Raw genomic sequence first — 17,592 nt, forward strand, 5'->3', positions numbered from 1 at the left:
TGTTATGACAGACTGCTGATGGTGACAGAGGTAGTAGAATAGATCATATAAAACATAGAACATTAAGGAATTTTCCTGCATTTATCTTATAATGGTTATATTGTTTTTAGTTATGTCAAATACGACTAAGATCTACGACTTAAATATAAGTTTTAATAATTTTATCTTGTTTCCGGCTCTAGTACACCGGATCGGGTATAAAACCCCGTTTAGACCGGCGTGTGAGTGTTTAGTGTGAGTGAGTGAGTTTAATTCTGCAAAGGAGTTAATGGTCTCAACTCAGCATAAAGAGTATGTATGGATCTCATTTATTTATACTATTTATACTACGTAGCCTTGATATTAGAGATAGGAAATCACTATTTTAAAAGAGTTGTAACAGAGTGAAATAGTGGTTATGAAGATTTGAATCTTTGACTCACTCATTAGAGATTCATGATAAAATATTTCTCTAAACTAATCCTTTAATCACTTCTTTAAGTTTCAACTAGAAGTAGCAAAAACTAGGGAGGTTTTACAGACACAATGGGAATTTGTAATAAATTTTGAGAATTTTTCAAATTAATAATCTTCAAGTCAAATGACATTTTGCCATTTTACAGTTTGATAGGGTTGGACCAAACACCCGACAACATAAGTACAGTTGTTTAAAAAGTTCCATAATCACGATGCAAATATTCTCTCACTGTACGCGATGTTTCATTATATGATTGCAAATTTCCCCAACGAACTTGCAAAATTCCAAAATTCATTTGAAATATTCCCCTATATGTTATTTAGGGAAAATCCTGTATCAGTTGTTAGCATATGTATGGCCGTAAAGTCATGCAAAGATATATCGTAGAACTATTTAGATATAAAATGCGGACAACGGATTCAGCTACGTTCATTAGGCAAAAAAAACCTTCCCTAACGACAATTCGTCCCCTGGCTCATAAATTCCACACGGGTGCCTCAATCAACCGGGCCGGAACTGCCTTCGTTTACGGTGGTTGCAACTTTCGTCCGATGCCTTCAGCGCTTGTATAATGTTTTATAAGGCTTCTCTCGGCCGCTCTCTCTCACTCTCTCTCGCTCATTGCACCCAAACCTATCGTTACTTCCCCCTTCGAGGGTGGAAACCAAAACCCCAGCCATAATAATGCAATGCAGAGCGCCACCATCGTCGTATAAAACCGTTGTGTGCGTACGAAGTGCAGGCTTGAAATTAAATATTTTCAATGTTTGCACCCTTCCACACGTTTGTCGCTGCCTGGTAAGCCTTGCTCACGTTTGCAGCCGCCAAACGCCTTTCTACCGATCCGAGCGGTTCAGCACCTGCACCTTCTTCCCCACCATTACCCGCACCGTCCAATGGCGGGCAATGTGGAAGGACAAAATTCTACAAACAAACAAAACGTTCGAGCTCGAGCGAACGCGTTCGCGTGGAGCTGAAAGAAAATTGAACGGATCTAAATCAACTTTGGAGCGCGAAATGAGGTTGAAAAATTGCCTTCGGCAAGGTCGTCCAACGTGTGCGCACTCGCGCCTCCAGCCGTCTTCTCGTCCACGTACATCGTCGCCTCACGGCGCTTAGGAGAGTGGATGTCAAAAAGATATAGGGAAACAGCACTCACTCACACACACACCAAACAAGTAATATAATAGGCAATATTTAACGCTACCCATCGCACAGCACACAGGCTCCCTTTACGAGAGTGTTTGTAAAACCGCGATCACCGACGCGATCAACAACGACCCAACAGCGATCGAAGTGCTCCGCATATCGGGGTGAATTAGAACAGGTGCTTAGGAAGACAAGAGGCGTGGGAGGGGGGCAGGCCCCCCAAAACCAGCCCCCTGATTCAAGTGTGCCCAAGTTGAGCTTGGAGCGATGGATATTCTTGCGTGAGGTAACAGGCTCGGTTGCACGGTTCGTAGAGACCTTTACACAGCATCAAGTCACCGCACCTGGCGTTAAGCCTGTGACCCGTAATCGAGCTGCTCGGTATGCCGCATCCGTACGCCAGAGCGTGTTCAGTGGGAGCACGAGCTCAATCACGAAAATAGTGAATGGAGCGAATGGTGGTATCTCTGGGTGGGGAACACGTCTAGCGCCCACACCACCACATCCTTTGGTCGTTATACTTTTATGATCTCCTTTTTCTTTCAAGTCCCACTTCTATTGCGTCTTTACGAGTGATTTTAATCAGTTGAAGCATGTTTAAAAAATTGGGGAGCGATGATATCGAAGTCAGAGAATTTTTTGAACAAGGAAGCCTAAGAAAATCTTCCAACAGCACTATGGTTAGCAGGCTGTGAGGTCCAGAGAGCTTCGATCATTTAGAGAGACTTCATACATCATATAAAGTCTCCACACAGCCACTGGTTTCAGCTAGGGGCCTCCAACTTTCATTCTGCTTAGGGCTTCTAAGAGGCTTAAGCCACCATTGGCGATATTATTAGTATTAAAGAGCTAATAGCAGTTATTCAAAGCGAAATCATAAGAATGGAAAAAGAGAGATCTAAGAAGACTCAATAGATCGCCAAGACTAAAACTAAAACTGTCGAAGAAAATCAAGCCTCTACAATATTTAGACCAATGCGATTTGATCCTATCATTAACCGAATTTCATCTTCCACATTATAAGTATTATCTTTCTTCAGCAAAACTTTCATTAAATATTGTATCATTTTTATTAAGAAATTCTTTTACATATTTTTCTGCATAGGACCGGAGATCAAATCCCAGCTAGACAGTTCCCCGGTAGTGAGGACTGACAAACGCACTACGTAGTATCATTAAGTCTTGTAAACCAGAAATGGCAGGCATGCCCTTAAAAAGCCGGTTGGCCAAAGAACAAGAAGAGTTTACAAAATTCTTTGGTACTTCATTGTCTACCAAAATGGTTGGACGCCATCCATGATTTGATAAATCCACAAAAATAGCGTCAAGTCCTGCCTTTGAAAGAATCTCTTCGATACCAACTGGAACAATGAACTATAGCTTTTTCATATATTTTCTAAAGTCCTGGTCGAATTCTTTATTAGCTATATAAGTATCAAATACTGCCATTTCTAGCTTTCTCTAACTTGGTTTTACCCGTAGCTGGATAGTCAGTGCTGTAGACGGGAAGGCGGTCTGGATAGAATCTATTAGCTAAAACTGTAACAATATTTTGACAAAAGCATCCGCATCATATCATAGCTTTTTGTGCAAGAAATTACTACCAATCGGAAAAAATGGGATTCTTACTTTTAAAAAATAATTACTATAATAACCGAACAATTTTTGAAGCTTCAGAATTTTTAGGAAACGATTCTCAAGACAATATAATAAATTTGATTAACGACATTCTCATAATTTCTCGATACCCTTCTCTTAAACTATTTGCAAAGCAAAACAAGATGATTCGATAAGACGTAAAGAAAAGAAAACAATTCAAACGAGCATTATATAACCCCAGAACAACGTTGTGGGTTGTAAAATTTGTTTCGTCTTTCACCCAACTGCTTATTTATTCATCTCAATTCCACATCATTATCTGCCTTGCTTATCCGCGTCTTGTATCCATTTTTGCCAGTTTTCTTAGCAGTTGTATCGACATTAGACATTAGCACCAGAGTTTTGCTCCTTTCGCTCAGCTTTGTTTGTCCTTTTCCCTTTCCTTCGCAGTGCGGATTCCCAATCGTGCATTTGCAATAAATAAATAACAGCTCGACATTGCAATATGCTACAACGTAGTACGAGCCGGTTTTGTACACGGATCAAATCTGATGCCAGTCGCACGCAATGGTGTATATGGCGGTGCCGGCTTTCCGCCTTCAGCCAACATCGAATCCCTGGCAGGGAACACCCGTCTTCGGCGATGGCAATGCCAAACAACATACTGCATCTGCCTTATGTTACGATTCATCGCCGCGACCGGCTACAGCCCATTAGCTTTTGAATGCCTTTGTTGCCTTCTCACTTGTTCACTTTGTTCCGTTTCTAAAACGGACGCGCGAACCACACCTGAATGTCAAGGTCACGCATAAGCTAAAGAAATACGGCCATCGATACTCCCGCGATGGGTCCGGTACGCCGTGTGTCTGGTTTCAAAGTCGCAGTCTGGGGCGAAATCAGCACCGGTTACAACTACGCGCGTTCGATCCCCGGCAAATGTCACGCTACGGAGGGAGCTTTAGCTTTCTTGCTCCGTCACTTTTCCACTGAAACAACAACAACAACTATAGGAATCATCGCAGAAGCTTCGGCAGGTATTTTTGAAAACAGGAATAGTGCGATTATAAAATGGCATGTACATTGATGACACATTCCTGACTAAAAATAAGTTCCCTCAAATATTTCAGCTCATAATCCAAACACAAAACGCCAAATAAACATGTTGGCGACTTTTCTTTGTTGGTGTCCTGAATGTAATATTTAAATTATCAGTTTATAGAACTAGTTTAACGGAATAAAGTCCAAAATCCATAACATTTAAATACAATTTAAAAAATAGCTCGAGCACATACTTTCAAACAATTGGCTAATAAATTTTCCTTAATTCATACCTCGTACAACTTTTCCAATCAGCCTCATATAGACGCAGATTGAACAAAAAAGTTTCTCAACAGCGAAGAGAATAAAAATATCTTTTTGCAGTTCCTCGGGCGCACAAAACAAAACAAGGAACTGGAAGCCCCGGAACGCCTTGACATTTTTGTACGCTCAACAGCGTCTCAGTGGACGGACGCACTGCAACTATAGTAACCCGTGTGATATTCTATTATTGCGTTACGCGTCCGGCCCCGGCTACGAGTACAGCTGTGGGTAAGGATAAATACAGGGTAAGAGAAACAAAAGTTTTGAGCCCACTTCTCTTGGCTGTCATAAGTGCCCCGTTACTACTTGATAATGCTGTATAGTGTAACCTTTATCGCTGTAGTAATAGTTGCAGTAACTGTAAAACTGTTCAAACTAGCAGATATTTGACAAGGGATCATATCCCCTGTAGTTGGGAAAGGTTCTTTATTTCAATGCATTTGAGGTCTCATGTTACCTTAACACATTTCTTACTTACTTACTTACTTACTTACTTACTTACTTACTTACTTACTTACTTACTTACTTACTTACTTACTTACTTACTTACTTACTTACTTACTTACTTACTTACTTACTTACTTACTTACTTACTTACTTACTTACTTACTTACTTACTTACTTACTTACTTACTTACTTACTTACTTACTTACTTACTTACTTACTTACTTACTTACTTACTTACTTACTTACTACTTACTTACTTACTTACTTACTTACTTACTTACTTACTTACTTACTTACTTACTTACTTACTTACTTACTTACTTACTTACTTACTTACTTACTTACTTACTTACTTACTTACTTACTTACTTACTTACTTACTTACTTACTTACTTACTTACTTACTTACTTACTTACTTACTTACTTACTTACTTACTTACTTACTTACTTACTTACTTACTTACTTACTTACTTACTTACTTACTTACTTACTTACTTACTTACTTACTTACTTACTTACTTACTTACTTACTTACTTACTTACTTACTTACTTACTTACTTACTTACTTACTTACTTACTTACTTACTTACTTACTTACTTACTTACTTACTTACTTACTTACTTACTTACTTACTTACTTACTTACTTACTTACTTACTTACTTACTTACTTACTTACTTACTTACTTACTTACATTTTTTTTATTTTCAACAATACTTTGTCTCTTTTTACTTTACTTGCAATACTTTTCTCTGGTCTCCAGTATTCAGTGTTATCTTCGCTGTGTCCCTCCGCATCTAATCCCAGGTTTTGTGTCACATTTGGGTCTCTTCTGCTGCATAGAAAAACCTTAATGATCTCCATTGTCTCTATCTGCAAATTTCTGAAGTCCTGGTCCTTTTAGTGCCAAACGTACTTTTCTGCTTTGAAATTTCGGAAAACTTTTTACGACATTCGCTTATTTTCCAATAATTTACAAATACTGTTTCTCCCATCCACACCAACACTTCTAACAAAAATCGTTCCCATTTTAGGCGAACTATTTAAACAGTTGAGCTCTTCTGAATCTCCCATTACGCTTCCAAAACGTGTTACTTTTTTTTGTTAAGGGCAAATATAAGAGAAAGTGATAAAAATGTAATATTAACGCACGCGATCAGTGCTTGGCCTGCTCGTAATGAACACATCATTATCGGTTGTCAATAGCACATCATATTTTGACGGATCCAGCCAAGGGTGAAACAAGCAAATGTTGTACGTTTAAAGGTAAACAGTGATTGCTTTTCATTAACCTGCATGCATAGAATTACCTTTAAAAAATTAATTTAATTGCAACAGGCATACTATTTGATAAAATTCAGCGACTGGAGACTTAAGTGATTTTCCCTCTAGTCTAGAATTATCTCCCTACAGTACACAGGTGTACATGCAGCACAACTTCACATTACATAAAACGTGACCTGAAGGTAATAGTTGGCATATAAAATCTCGTTCCGCTTACACAAATGCTACCGGGCTTAAGCACAATAAAACGATACAATCATAAAGCTGTGCATCAAACCACTTACTAAAGGCTTCAGCAACAAGCCACACCTCTGCTTCTGTACAGGATCATACAGCCCATGGAGACTTTATCTTCGTTTTACCCATTCTACCTCCCTTATCTAGATGCAGCTGAAGGTATGGCAAGACGCCCTGTTTTAATTGCAACCAATTGTCGTTGGTTAATAGTGTTATCTCACCTCCAGAAATCATCGTGTAGTGTAAGACTGTACAACAAACAGCATCTTGCCCATCAATCGTGCCAACAAATCTGATATCATCCCCATGAAATCGTCCTCCAAATCACGATCACTGTCTCTCTTTCACTCTCCACTCGGGTCAGGTGCTGTTTCAAATAAAAGTGAAATCTAACGAAATTTTCCTTAAACCAGATAAATGGCTACGGTTTCACGGTTCACCCCCAATTACTCACCGTACGCAGATCTAATGTGCGCGAGTACGCTTGCTTGCGCTTCCCGTGCAAGTGCAAGTGTCGGTGTCGGATGCCCCACACAACAATTGCACGAGGAAAAACAATCGCTTCGAGAAAAACAGAGGCACGCGTAGCCAAAGAGGGAAAAAAAAGCCGCAAAATGTTGAAAGAAGTATAACGGATGGACGGGGCCACAGCCCATTAGTGTGTGGAGCGGAATGAAATTGCCAACCGCATCAGAGGACCTGGTAAGCAAAAGGAACGAAACAACAACAAGCCTCAGCCACAGAAACGGTAGCAAACAACGGCGCCACTTGGAAAATGGGGGGGCGAAAGTGGGATGGAGCCGAACGGGGTGGTGGTACGCAAGATGCAGCAGAAGCACAAAAACACAACACGGCCATCAAGACAGCCCCCACCGTGATTAATTAGAAATTGATACATTTTTACGAATCCGCGGACTTCGTAACGTACGCGCCAAGCCAAGATCGCGCGCTGTAGGTCAAGTCGCGCTTGCATACCTGTTGGGAAAGTAGCGACGCGAAGAGTGCGTGTGCGTGTGTGTGTGTGCTTTTCTTTTCCAACTTTTCTTGCACCTCCGCGTGCGTGTGGTTTGGTTTGGTGTCCGCGAACCGTGCATCTTGTCTGCTGCAGTCAATCGATCGATCAATGACCAAAGTGCAACGAATCCGATTTACGAATTCCACAATCGATCGATCGAGGTGCCCATCGAATTGTTCATCATGTGTCAAGCGATGGATGGTTGCGGAATTGGCGAGCTTCACAAGCATTGTCTCGCCATCGAATCCTGATGCAATATATTCCGGTCCGTATTAGAATGGTGTTGAAAGAGTGAATTACAATACTTTTTCCCGGAGAACGAAATGAGCGTTAAGCCTAGCGTGGTAAAAGGTTTAACTTGTCACCAAATAGTTGTGTGTAATGCCACGTCATAATTCTGTCAGCTGTTTGTTATCGGCTTAGGAAGGTTGTGAGTACGATATTTTGAATTTACCCTCGGTGAATAACACAGGACTATGTATGACAAGTTCATAGTCAGATTATTAGAAGTTATTTGCATCAACCGTTCATCCTATGCCTGACGAAAACTGCCAGACGGTCACTTCTTTTCTCTGTCTGCCCTTTAATCCGTTAAGTTAAAGTCTAAGTCTGCTAGTTCCAAGGTTTTTATTCCCGGCTAATTAGGCCAGTGAAGTCGAGCCAATGCGGAACGACTCATTCTACGTCGATTCTAAAAGTTTCATCCAACATTCGATCTATGGAGTACAGATCACTACACCAAATAGTGATCAGCAGACTGAAATAGAGCGGCTTGATGCAAAGTGGGTTGCTGAAGTCTTCGATATGTTGGTATTTCGTCCTGGGCCATCTATGATCACTTTGAAACTGTCTGTAAGACACCTGATATGTGTGTCAAGCATCGTATTATTATCAAAATCGTACACCATCTTCTAGGACCTTGGCACCATCGTCTAGGACCATTACTTCTGTCTACACATTCGATCTCCGACAGGTTCGAATTCTTCTGATCCTGCTAAAGAGCTCACTGTGCTCGTCTATGCCTCCTGCGGAACGGGTCGCTGATGATCACCTTCCTGGAATCCGGCATCCTCATCACATGCTCAAGCCATCGAATCCTTCCGGCATTGGCCATTGTCGGGATCCTCTTCGTTGCATTGATCTCCAATTCAATTCTTTTGGCCTCGCGTTTCAGTCGGGTGTTGGTCTCGTACAACGCCTCAGTTATTCTTTCGATGATGTCGATGTCATCCACGAAGCCAAGTTAAAATCGTGCCCCCGGATGTCGAAGCCAGCATTTCGTATGACACTTTCCAGAGCAACAGCATTGAACAGCAAACAGTAGAGTCCTCGGCTCCTAGCCACAATCCAAGCCATTTAAAACTTTGACATTTACTTTTTTATAGTATTATATATTAAATTTAAATTTGCCAATGTGGATGGACTAAAATCGCAGCAAAAAAAAATTATAAACTCACCATTTTTGTACTAGAAATTTAACCAATGCACATGCACACGTTCTTACATGCAAGAAGCAAACAACAAAAATGTTGCCACACCTTCCCGGGTGATCCGTCGCATAGTTTATTGAGGCCTTGGGAGTTGTGTTTAACTCTTTCAAGGTATTGGCGGACAGATGAAAGGCTAAGATACTACCATCGATGTTTGCTCCATAACATCTATCTGTCGCTAGTGGAATAAATGTAGAATAATTTAGAAAACCGTAAGGAAAATATATTTTTTAAACCACCGTCAATTCTGAGTTAATATCTCACGGACGGCAAGTTTCGGATGATAATGTCCATCTTATCCATAATATACTTCAAAGTGAAGATGGATTCTTTCACCCTAGGATCTCAGTTTCACAACGATAAAGTCAATAAAATCCAACCCCTGTTACACCTTGTCAACTTTCATAACAAAAAGATGTTGTAAAATTCAAAGCGTTTATAATCGACGATCAAGATCTGCCGAACCTTTTGTGTCCAAGGATAAATCTCATAATACGCTACAGCAATTCGCCAGAGTCTAACTATTTATTAGACGATTACATTTGTATATGGTTACTGGAACCAGATTTACTTGAACCAGACTGATCAATTTCCGTTTTATACTTCAACGGTTCATAACGTATTTGAATATTAAAACCATTTCTAACTGCTTATTTCTAATAACAACCAATATCATCATCTAAAACAGTTTATAAAGCCAAACCATCGCTAAGTAAAAATGTATCCAACTTTCACACCCAAGATTGTCCAAGCTCCCCTATCCAATGTTCCTATGTCAACACAACCAGATTCAGATGTTGTAACGTGTTTTATGCCTTTAAACAATGCCTGTACGGAGCAAAGAACGCAACATTCCAGCCCGCCCCAGCAAAGGTCAGCCATGGGGAGAAATTAATGCGTTCAACAACGCTGACAAATAGACCGCTGGACAGCCGGGTGGGGTGGGGGTGGCACAAGCTTGCCTGCAGGTTAGCCAGAACATGAGCTGCTACCCTTTTACCACACTACCGACCGGAGAGAACACCGGAGTGGAGCAGGCCGGTCGTTTAATGTCGGACATGCTAAACAAATGCTAAGCCCGATGGTGCTAATAAATCGTTGCCGGGCCTGCTCATACACTTGATGCGGTTTACATTTTAGCACAGCTTTAACATTTACCAATCGGGCCGCCGACACTGCTGATGATCGTTGATATTAAAACCACCTCACACACGGACCTTGGACGGACCTTTTGGACTGGACAGGAACGGAAGGATAAAATCGGCTAATTGAATGATCATTAGGCGATGGTGCAGCTAGCATCATCCTGTCCTGTTTATCATCATTTGGGCGGTTTTTTACCGGCTACCGGAATCGTTGCTTCCGTTCTGATCCTACGCTCAGTAGAGTGTCCCGTGACTGGTGCTCTAAAACCACACAGACTCAACCGGGCTGAAAGCGAAAGTGAACGCTTGCAAAGGCCCGATGTCAGAGCTTCAGGTCCACATCCATCTATGCTGTAATATGCAAGCTGGTCCACCATGTCGAGTACGCCTCCGCGTAAACTCCTTTTGCTAAATCGGACCTCCACTCTCTAACCTTCCGCCAGTGCCCGACCAAAAGCGAACTGGTTTCCCCCCGACACACCCTCCACCCTCCCTCCCACCCCGCATCCACACTTCCCTTCCCTTTATGGAACCTGCATGTCCTCGCACCGATTGGGGGCTATTAAATCACAAGAACAAAATCACTCACCTTAATTGATACCTTATTTCCATCGCGGATCCGCCCAACCCCAACCTCCCACCTCGCCTCGCCTCGGCCAAGCCATGCAGTTTACTTCCACAACACAATACCGGTTGACCTACGTCAGTAAGACGCGGTGCAAGAACGGGAATGTGGCCAGTTTCGGACCAACTGCAAAAAAACCGACCCGCACCGGGAAAATGGCGTACACAGGTGGGGCCACACGAGACTTTGATGGTTGGCAGGATAGATATGATTGTGGCATTTGTGCATTGCAGTTGCAACCATTATTACCTCAGCGAACGTTCGATTGGACCGTGCAGTAACAGTGTGAGGGGGCGAGTGCTGTAATATTAACCGTTAAGCCAACAACAGGAACGTGGGCCAGCCACGTTTCAAGTGCTTGTCCCGGAGCCTTGCTCACTTTGACATTGAACACAAGATGAAGCATGTTCGACTCTGTTGTTGATTGCCATTTTTTCGCTTTAAATACTAAATTATACACAAATACACAAATTAAATTAAAAACTGGACAAATTACAGTTCACAAACGATCGAAAAGGGTATAAAATGATGATCATTAATTTACTCAACTTTAAGTGCGTAAACAGCATATATTTAAGTATAACAGCAACAGTAAATATTCATCACGCACTAAACACTACATTAAGCACAGCGACATAATTAACGGTACAACACGAAATGTGCCAATCTGAGGGACCCCATTCGCCCAACTGGAGAGAACTCCGGTGCATTTGAACCCAAACCACCAGCAGTTGCGCCAGACCGCGATAAAGTAACAGCAACGTCGAAACATCAACGATCGTTAAATGATCGGTGATCCGATCGATGAAAACCAAGCGCGTCCTCTGTTGTGCCGGCAGCTCTCTGTCGGTTTCATTGCTGCCGGTTTCATTGAGCATTTAAAAAAAAAAATTTTTTACACGTTGTACGATAATTTCACTAATTAATGGTGGTGGATTGATGCCGCCTGCCGAGAAAGGATCATGCACAGCGAGATCGAATGGGTGTTCTTCTTCAGTAGGGACGACGACATTCACTGTCGTCGGGGTTGATAAAATCTCTGCCCTTCACTAAAACCTTGCGGCCTGCGGTGTGCATATTTTGCTTCCGATTATAAGTTGGAAGCAGCGTCATGTGCTTCATCCAGCATTTAACATTAATGACGTCAATAATCGAAAAAAGGCACATCATCGTTTTGCGCAATCCATACCTAGACGTCCCATGGGATTAAAAGTTTGATTTTGAAATTTGGAATTTCAGAGCATTTGACGGGGATATATTATTCAATATATATCCAACATAACAATACAGAGTAAAAGGAATAAGGGTTTATGCTTTGGTAAAATGTTGTTTGCGTACAGTGCGTGAGGCTTTATATTGCGCATTATTCACCCACGGCAACATCGAGCAGAGTGGCGCAGTGGAAGCGTGCTGGGCCCATAACCCAGAGGTCCGTAGATCGAAACTACGTTCTGCTAACCGAAAGTTCTTTTTATTGGATTTAAACAACAATATCTCTTACATATTATTTGTACTTAAATTATATTTAACAGCTCAACCCTTTTTTGGATATAATTGTAATGGTCTACATTTTTTTTGTAAATTTTATCCTAAATGTATTGCTTACTAGTTGTTACAACACTCACTATATAATAAACGGATCAATTATGGGTACCTTTGTACCTACAGAGACTATCCCTAGCTAATTTTTTTCCAAAAAAGTGTAACGTATATAAATTATAGCTTAGACTGCCAATGATACATGATTTGTTTCTATTAATTACATAAGAGATATTTTTGTAACATACAGTCCAAAAGTATATGACATTTAAATATTTCTATACAAATATAAGAGCTATTGCTTTTTTGTCATGTATTTTACAAATACAAATATACAAATATAAGAGCTATTGCTTTTTTGTCATTTATTCTAAAAAAGATGGCTGTATGACTGAAATTAGATTCTATAGCGAATATTTAACATAATAAGCGATCAGCACCTACATGCTTTGCTACATGTTTATACTTATACATGAAACAGAGTTGCTTAAAAAAAAAGATCCCCTATTAAACTGGCCTTTGTAAGTAATATACGAAATTAAATTAAAAACTACAACCGTATTCACTTGCTCATTTGTTTCTAAATCATATTTCATGCGCTATTATATGCTGTTATACGCATTACGCACTGTAGCACACAACTTTCCCAAGACACGATTTTGTGTGCAATTATTGGAAGCATGAAAAGATTGCACGCAATTCATGTTTGACCATGATTGTCCTATGCTGTCTATGCTTGCTACCCAGCTGTCTAGTTTCTTGTTGTGCTATGAGAACCCTTCCTCCGACAAGCAGAGTGGCGCAGTGGAAGCGTGCTGGGCCCATAACCCAGAGGTCCGTAGATCGAAACTACGTTCTGCTATCCGAATTCTTTTTTTTTGACGTTTTTTGTGTTGTACCTCACTTTCTGAAACTTTACTACCTAAATGTGTTCCATAAATTTAACCATAATCATTATTAAGAACACAAATTTCTCTCAATTTTATTAATGAAAACGACATTAACAGAACTGCACTTTAAACTTTGATATGTGTTGCATTTTTTCACTCATATTTGATTTTAAGCTGCTTAGTTTGAATTAATTGAACTTAGTTCATTTCTTAGTAGGATTATTTGGGTGCATTTTCACTTATGAGTCTCAGTTGCTCTTTTATTTTTGTAGCATATGCAAGCAAGCAGAAACAAATTTAAATATTACGATTTGATTTCCAACACACACACAAAATAATATTAATATTTGCATATCTTTTTCGCTAAACAAGTAGTAGATTAAGCAATACGGCCAGGCCGTTCTTTATGAATAAAAAAAAAAGTAGTAGGATTTTCGAAGCAAATAACCATGCCCCGAGCCATTAATATCGATTGTTTCCTTTCCTTCCGATAACTTTCATATGTTTAACATACAAAATACATGATGAACCAAATAGGCTGAATAGCTAAGCTAAACAGGCTCATTCGTGTTCTAAAGGAGTATTTCTCTAAAAGAGGAGATAGCCAGCTCAGAAGGTCTAAACCATCGTTAAAGATTCGTAATGCCAGATCCTATACATAGCTAACACATTTAATAGCATATGGATTCAACTACCAGTTCCTCTCCTTTTTTACACCCATAAACCACATCCAGATACGATTTTATATAATTTCAAATTTAACAGCGGGAAAATCGCACCAAAGATTATGACAACAAGGATATCGCGTACAGTCCGGAAGCAGTGTAACGCAAAACCATACACAGTAACATAATTCCGACTCCACGCACTGCAAAAGACCGGATGCCAGCAACACAAGAGGACACCCTTTTGCTAATCATCAACAATTCATTAGCATTAGGCAGTTTACGCATCACTCGGGATACGCAACTATGCATTGCGTCACACTTCCTCCCATTGCGTTCTCTTTCCTGCTCGATGTACCCAATTTGCTTATACAAAAAGGGGACGAAGGATCCAACTAGACAGTTGTGATCATCCTTCCGAACAGAAACCAGTGTAAATTAATATACAACAGATAATCGTGAACGTGACTCAGCCTTCATTCTTCGTTAGTTTTTTTTTAGAACTTTAGAATATCTTCGAAAATCATGTTCAACTAGCGATTTCGTATCGTTCAACGGTACTAGAAATTGTCAGCAGCAGATCATATTAAATAAGCAGGACGAAGGAAAGATTTTGCATCACTGAAACATTGCATCAGCATAAGTGCGACATGACCATCAATCTTAGGAAGAAAACATCATTTAGCAGAGTTATTTTGCTTAGCAATCAAAATAAGGAAATGATAAAAATATTGGAAGTATTTTTAATATTTTGTACGTACTTAACAATAATAATTGTAATATGTACGTTACATGTCGTAGACATTTACTCATTGAAAACGCTGTTTACAGCGCTTTGTAATATCATTGCATCTTCAAAAGCACTGCGTTAGTAAATGTTCATACATAACCACGACTACCACAAGATTGCCTTCGTGGCGCAATCGGTTAGCGCGTTCGGCTGTTAACCGAAAGGTTGGTGGTTCGAGTCCACCCGGGGGCGACGATTCTTTTTACCGAAATTCATCAATCATCGTTTTTTTCACATAATCAAAGGCACGGATAAAATTGTTTCAGCAATACAGTATTAATTAGCTAGATTAACATTGATCTAATAATAATAAACAGTTTAAAGCAGTTTTTTAGTGTTCTTTGATAATAAATGCATAAAATATTCCTTCTAGTTACCGATTAGTCAATAGCTGCTATTATAAAATATAATAAAATGTCTGTGAAATGTTTGTTTCTACAAGCTAAACTTTGGTCTTTAACATTAGGACAGAAAGGACTTAGAAAATGGAAAACTGCGTTCATGTTTTACGTTAGATAAAAAAATCATTACAAACAGCTGTAGTACAAATTACCTTGTCACAAGATTTTTGTTTTTACACAAAGTGAACCAAAAATCGCAACAAATCTTGCTCCTGTAGACGAAGAGAGAGAAAAGATAACATCAATCTTATTTATCATAATCTCTACAAAAACCGACCAAACCGACGGACAAGACAAAAAAGTAATTCCGCCCCCGGGTGGACTCGAACCACCAACCTTTCGGTTAACAGCCGAACGCGCTAACCGATTGCGCCACGAAGGCGAGGTGCAAGAAGGCTTCTTAAACTGGTTCAGTTACTTTTGCCCTAAATTATGCTATAGAGTAACATTCGTAAAACGTGATTTTTCCTAATAAAATCTAGTATTTGTATGAAGAATCATAATAACTACAAGATTATTTTATGACTGCAAACGTACACTTCACCGACTTGAAACTAGCATTGCTCATCAACCTAGGTGAACTCATCAACGTCCTGTGTTGCTTTTGTAAGGCATGAAAATGTTAACAAAACGCGAGTTAATAGGATTGTTAGCGCCAAATCCTGAACAAACACACAGAACAAGCATAGATTTCATGCCCTCTCCTGTTCCTAACCATAAACAATTCTCATTACGCAAAATCATCCCACAACACATAATAACGACCCTACACACTGCGAAACACCGGATGCAAGGACCACCAAAGGACACCCCCTGCAAAGCAAAGCGTAAACAATTCCAGATATTTATGCTGTTTGAGCCTTATACAGGATGCGCAACAATCCATGCGGATCTTCTCCCAACTTACGGTCTCTTCCTAGCCAATGCAACGCATCGAAAGGGTATAACACGGGATCCCGGACCCTGATTAGCCAGATATCATTCAGAACTCAAGTATTAAAGATCAATCCTACATGCATAAAACCAGCCCAATCAGAAACATATCTTCACATATCCTAAACAAGTATCTTCCTAGTGGCTATAGCAACAATAGCCGGCATCCCGAAACAATTAACAGATTTTAACAGTCAACTTGCAAGATAATTTTTGTTAAATCAAATTCATCCGGTGGTCATTTCTGTTAAAATTAACGGCCTTTAAAGCAGCGACTACGACTAGCCATTAAAAATGTCAAACGCATAAGCCACACACTGCTTTCAACAATAGTTTCGATAGTAAAGTCCCTAATTTAAACACTTATTATTTTACTCCATTCAAAGTCTAAGATGATTAAGCAGATGCTCGTGACCCAGAGCTTTCACAGGACCCCGTAAATATTGGTAGGGATTGTTCTTCTTTATGCCGGTGGTTGGTCTTGTGGGACCCGGAAAATTAAGAATCTCAACAAAAATAAAAAATAAAACTGAGGGAAATCTAGTTTTTGTCTAACAGTAGATGCCACACAGCGGAACGTTGGGCAACTTTCTAATGCCTTCAATTGCAGAAATTCTAGTCAAGTAGCTTGTATTCCATAAAAGGCCTACAAAATGAACATTGTCGTGCTATTCGAAGTAGCAGCCACAGACTTTGGAGTCAATTTGTCATGCACACTGAAGATGCCTAACCCTTGACATCATTCGAAGGAACGCACTGCCTCCTGAGATGTCATAGCATCTAGGCACTTCAGGAGTGATCGAATATAAGAACCTCCTGAGTCCATTGGGGTGTCCCACATTTTCTACCACCCCCGAGCTCTCTCTCTCTCTCTGAGTACTTTGGGGTATACATGAGCTCGTGAGAGGTAGGAATAACCTAAGGAAAAAGGACCCTTCTGATGCACCCTTTTCAGTCGATAGCTACCTGTCTGCTCCAAATTTAAGGAATGTGTTAGCGATGCCTAACTCAACAGAGCAGGCTTTGGATACTTGGAAACAATTTCATTCGCGATACTGGCAAATGGTAGTAAGTTTAATAAAAACGCACATGCGCAGCTACTTACAGCTTTTTAGATGATCGTAGCAACCCGTTTGGTTAATTTCACTTCTCGATGCTTTTTGCTTGGCTACCCAGCGTCTATCTCACATGCGGCTAGCTTCATAGCCGCGCTTCCAGTTATACTAGTTACACACTTCACACATTTTGTTTAGCTAAACACTAGCCGCCATCGCTTAGATCACACGAATGAAGTTCGCTGCTACATTTCTAAACAGAAACACACTTTCAGCTTTCGCAACGGCCTTATTCTGTGTTCCATCCATGTTTTGCGATTTCAACAGCAGAAACGTTCCAGGAATCGGTGCACCCATCTCACACACGCGCTTCTGATTTGCCTGTAACTGAACAGGGGTACAGAGTTGTTTACTGTTGGAACTGCAATCCAACGTTTGAAGAAAACCGGGAGTTGCCATGAGCGAAATACTATTAAGTTGAGCCACACTTTCTGCTCTTTCTAAG

General features: G+C 40.3%; 1 protein-coding gene and 4 non-coding genes across 5 annotated transcripts in view; 3 read left to right on the forward strand and 2 right to left on the reverse strand.

The window, feature by feature from the left end:
• LOC118509670 (terminal nucleotidyltransferase 5C) overlaps positions 1 to 17,211 on the reverse strand; it is a 108,725-nt gene extending 91,514 nt beyond the window's left edge. Inside the window, exon 1 of the mRNA XM_036050664.1 lies at positions 17,138 to 17,211. The gene's annotated coding sequence lies outside the window, so the exon portion shown is untranslated. The remainder of the gene's footprint in view (positions 1 to 17,137) is intronic.
• On the forward strand, positions 12,200 to 12,271 carry Trnam-cau. The gene has a single exon. It is a non-coding gene; the product is annotated as a tRNA-Met (tRNA).
• On the forward strand, positions 13,144 to 13,215 carry Trnam-cau. The gene has a single exon. It is a non-coding gene; the product is annotated as a tRNA-Met (tRNA).
• On the forward strand, positions 14,817 to 14,890 carry Trnan-guu. Its single transcript has one exon. It is a non-coding gene; the product is annotated as a tRNA-Asn (tRNA).
• On the reverse strand, positions 15,408 to 15,481 carry Trnan-guu. Its single transcript has one exon. It is a non-coding gene; the product is annotated as a tRNA-Asn (tRNA).
• Positions 17,212 to 17,592: the final 381 nt, after the last annotated feature.

Source organism: Anopheles stephensi, chromosome 3 (genome assembly GCF_013141755.1).
Source record: "Anopheles stephensi strain Indian chromosome 3, UCI_ANSTEP_V1.0, whole genome shotgun sequence".
NCBI lineage: Eukaryota > Metazoa > Arthropoda > Insecta > Diptera > Culicidae > Anopheles > Anopheles stephensi.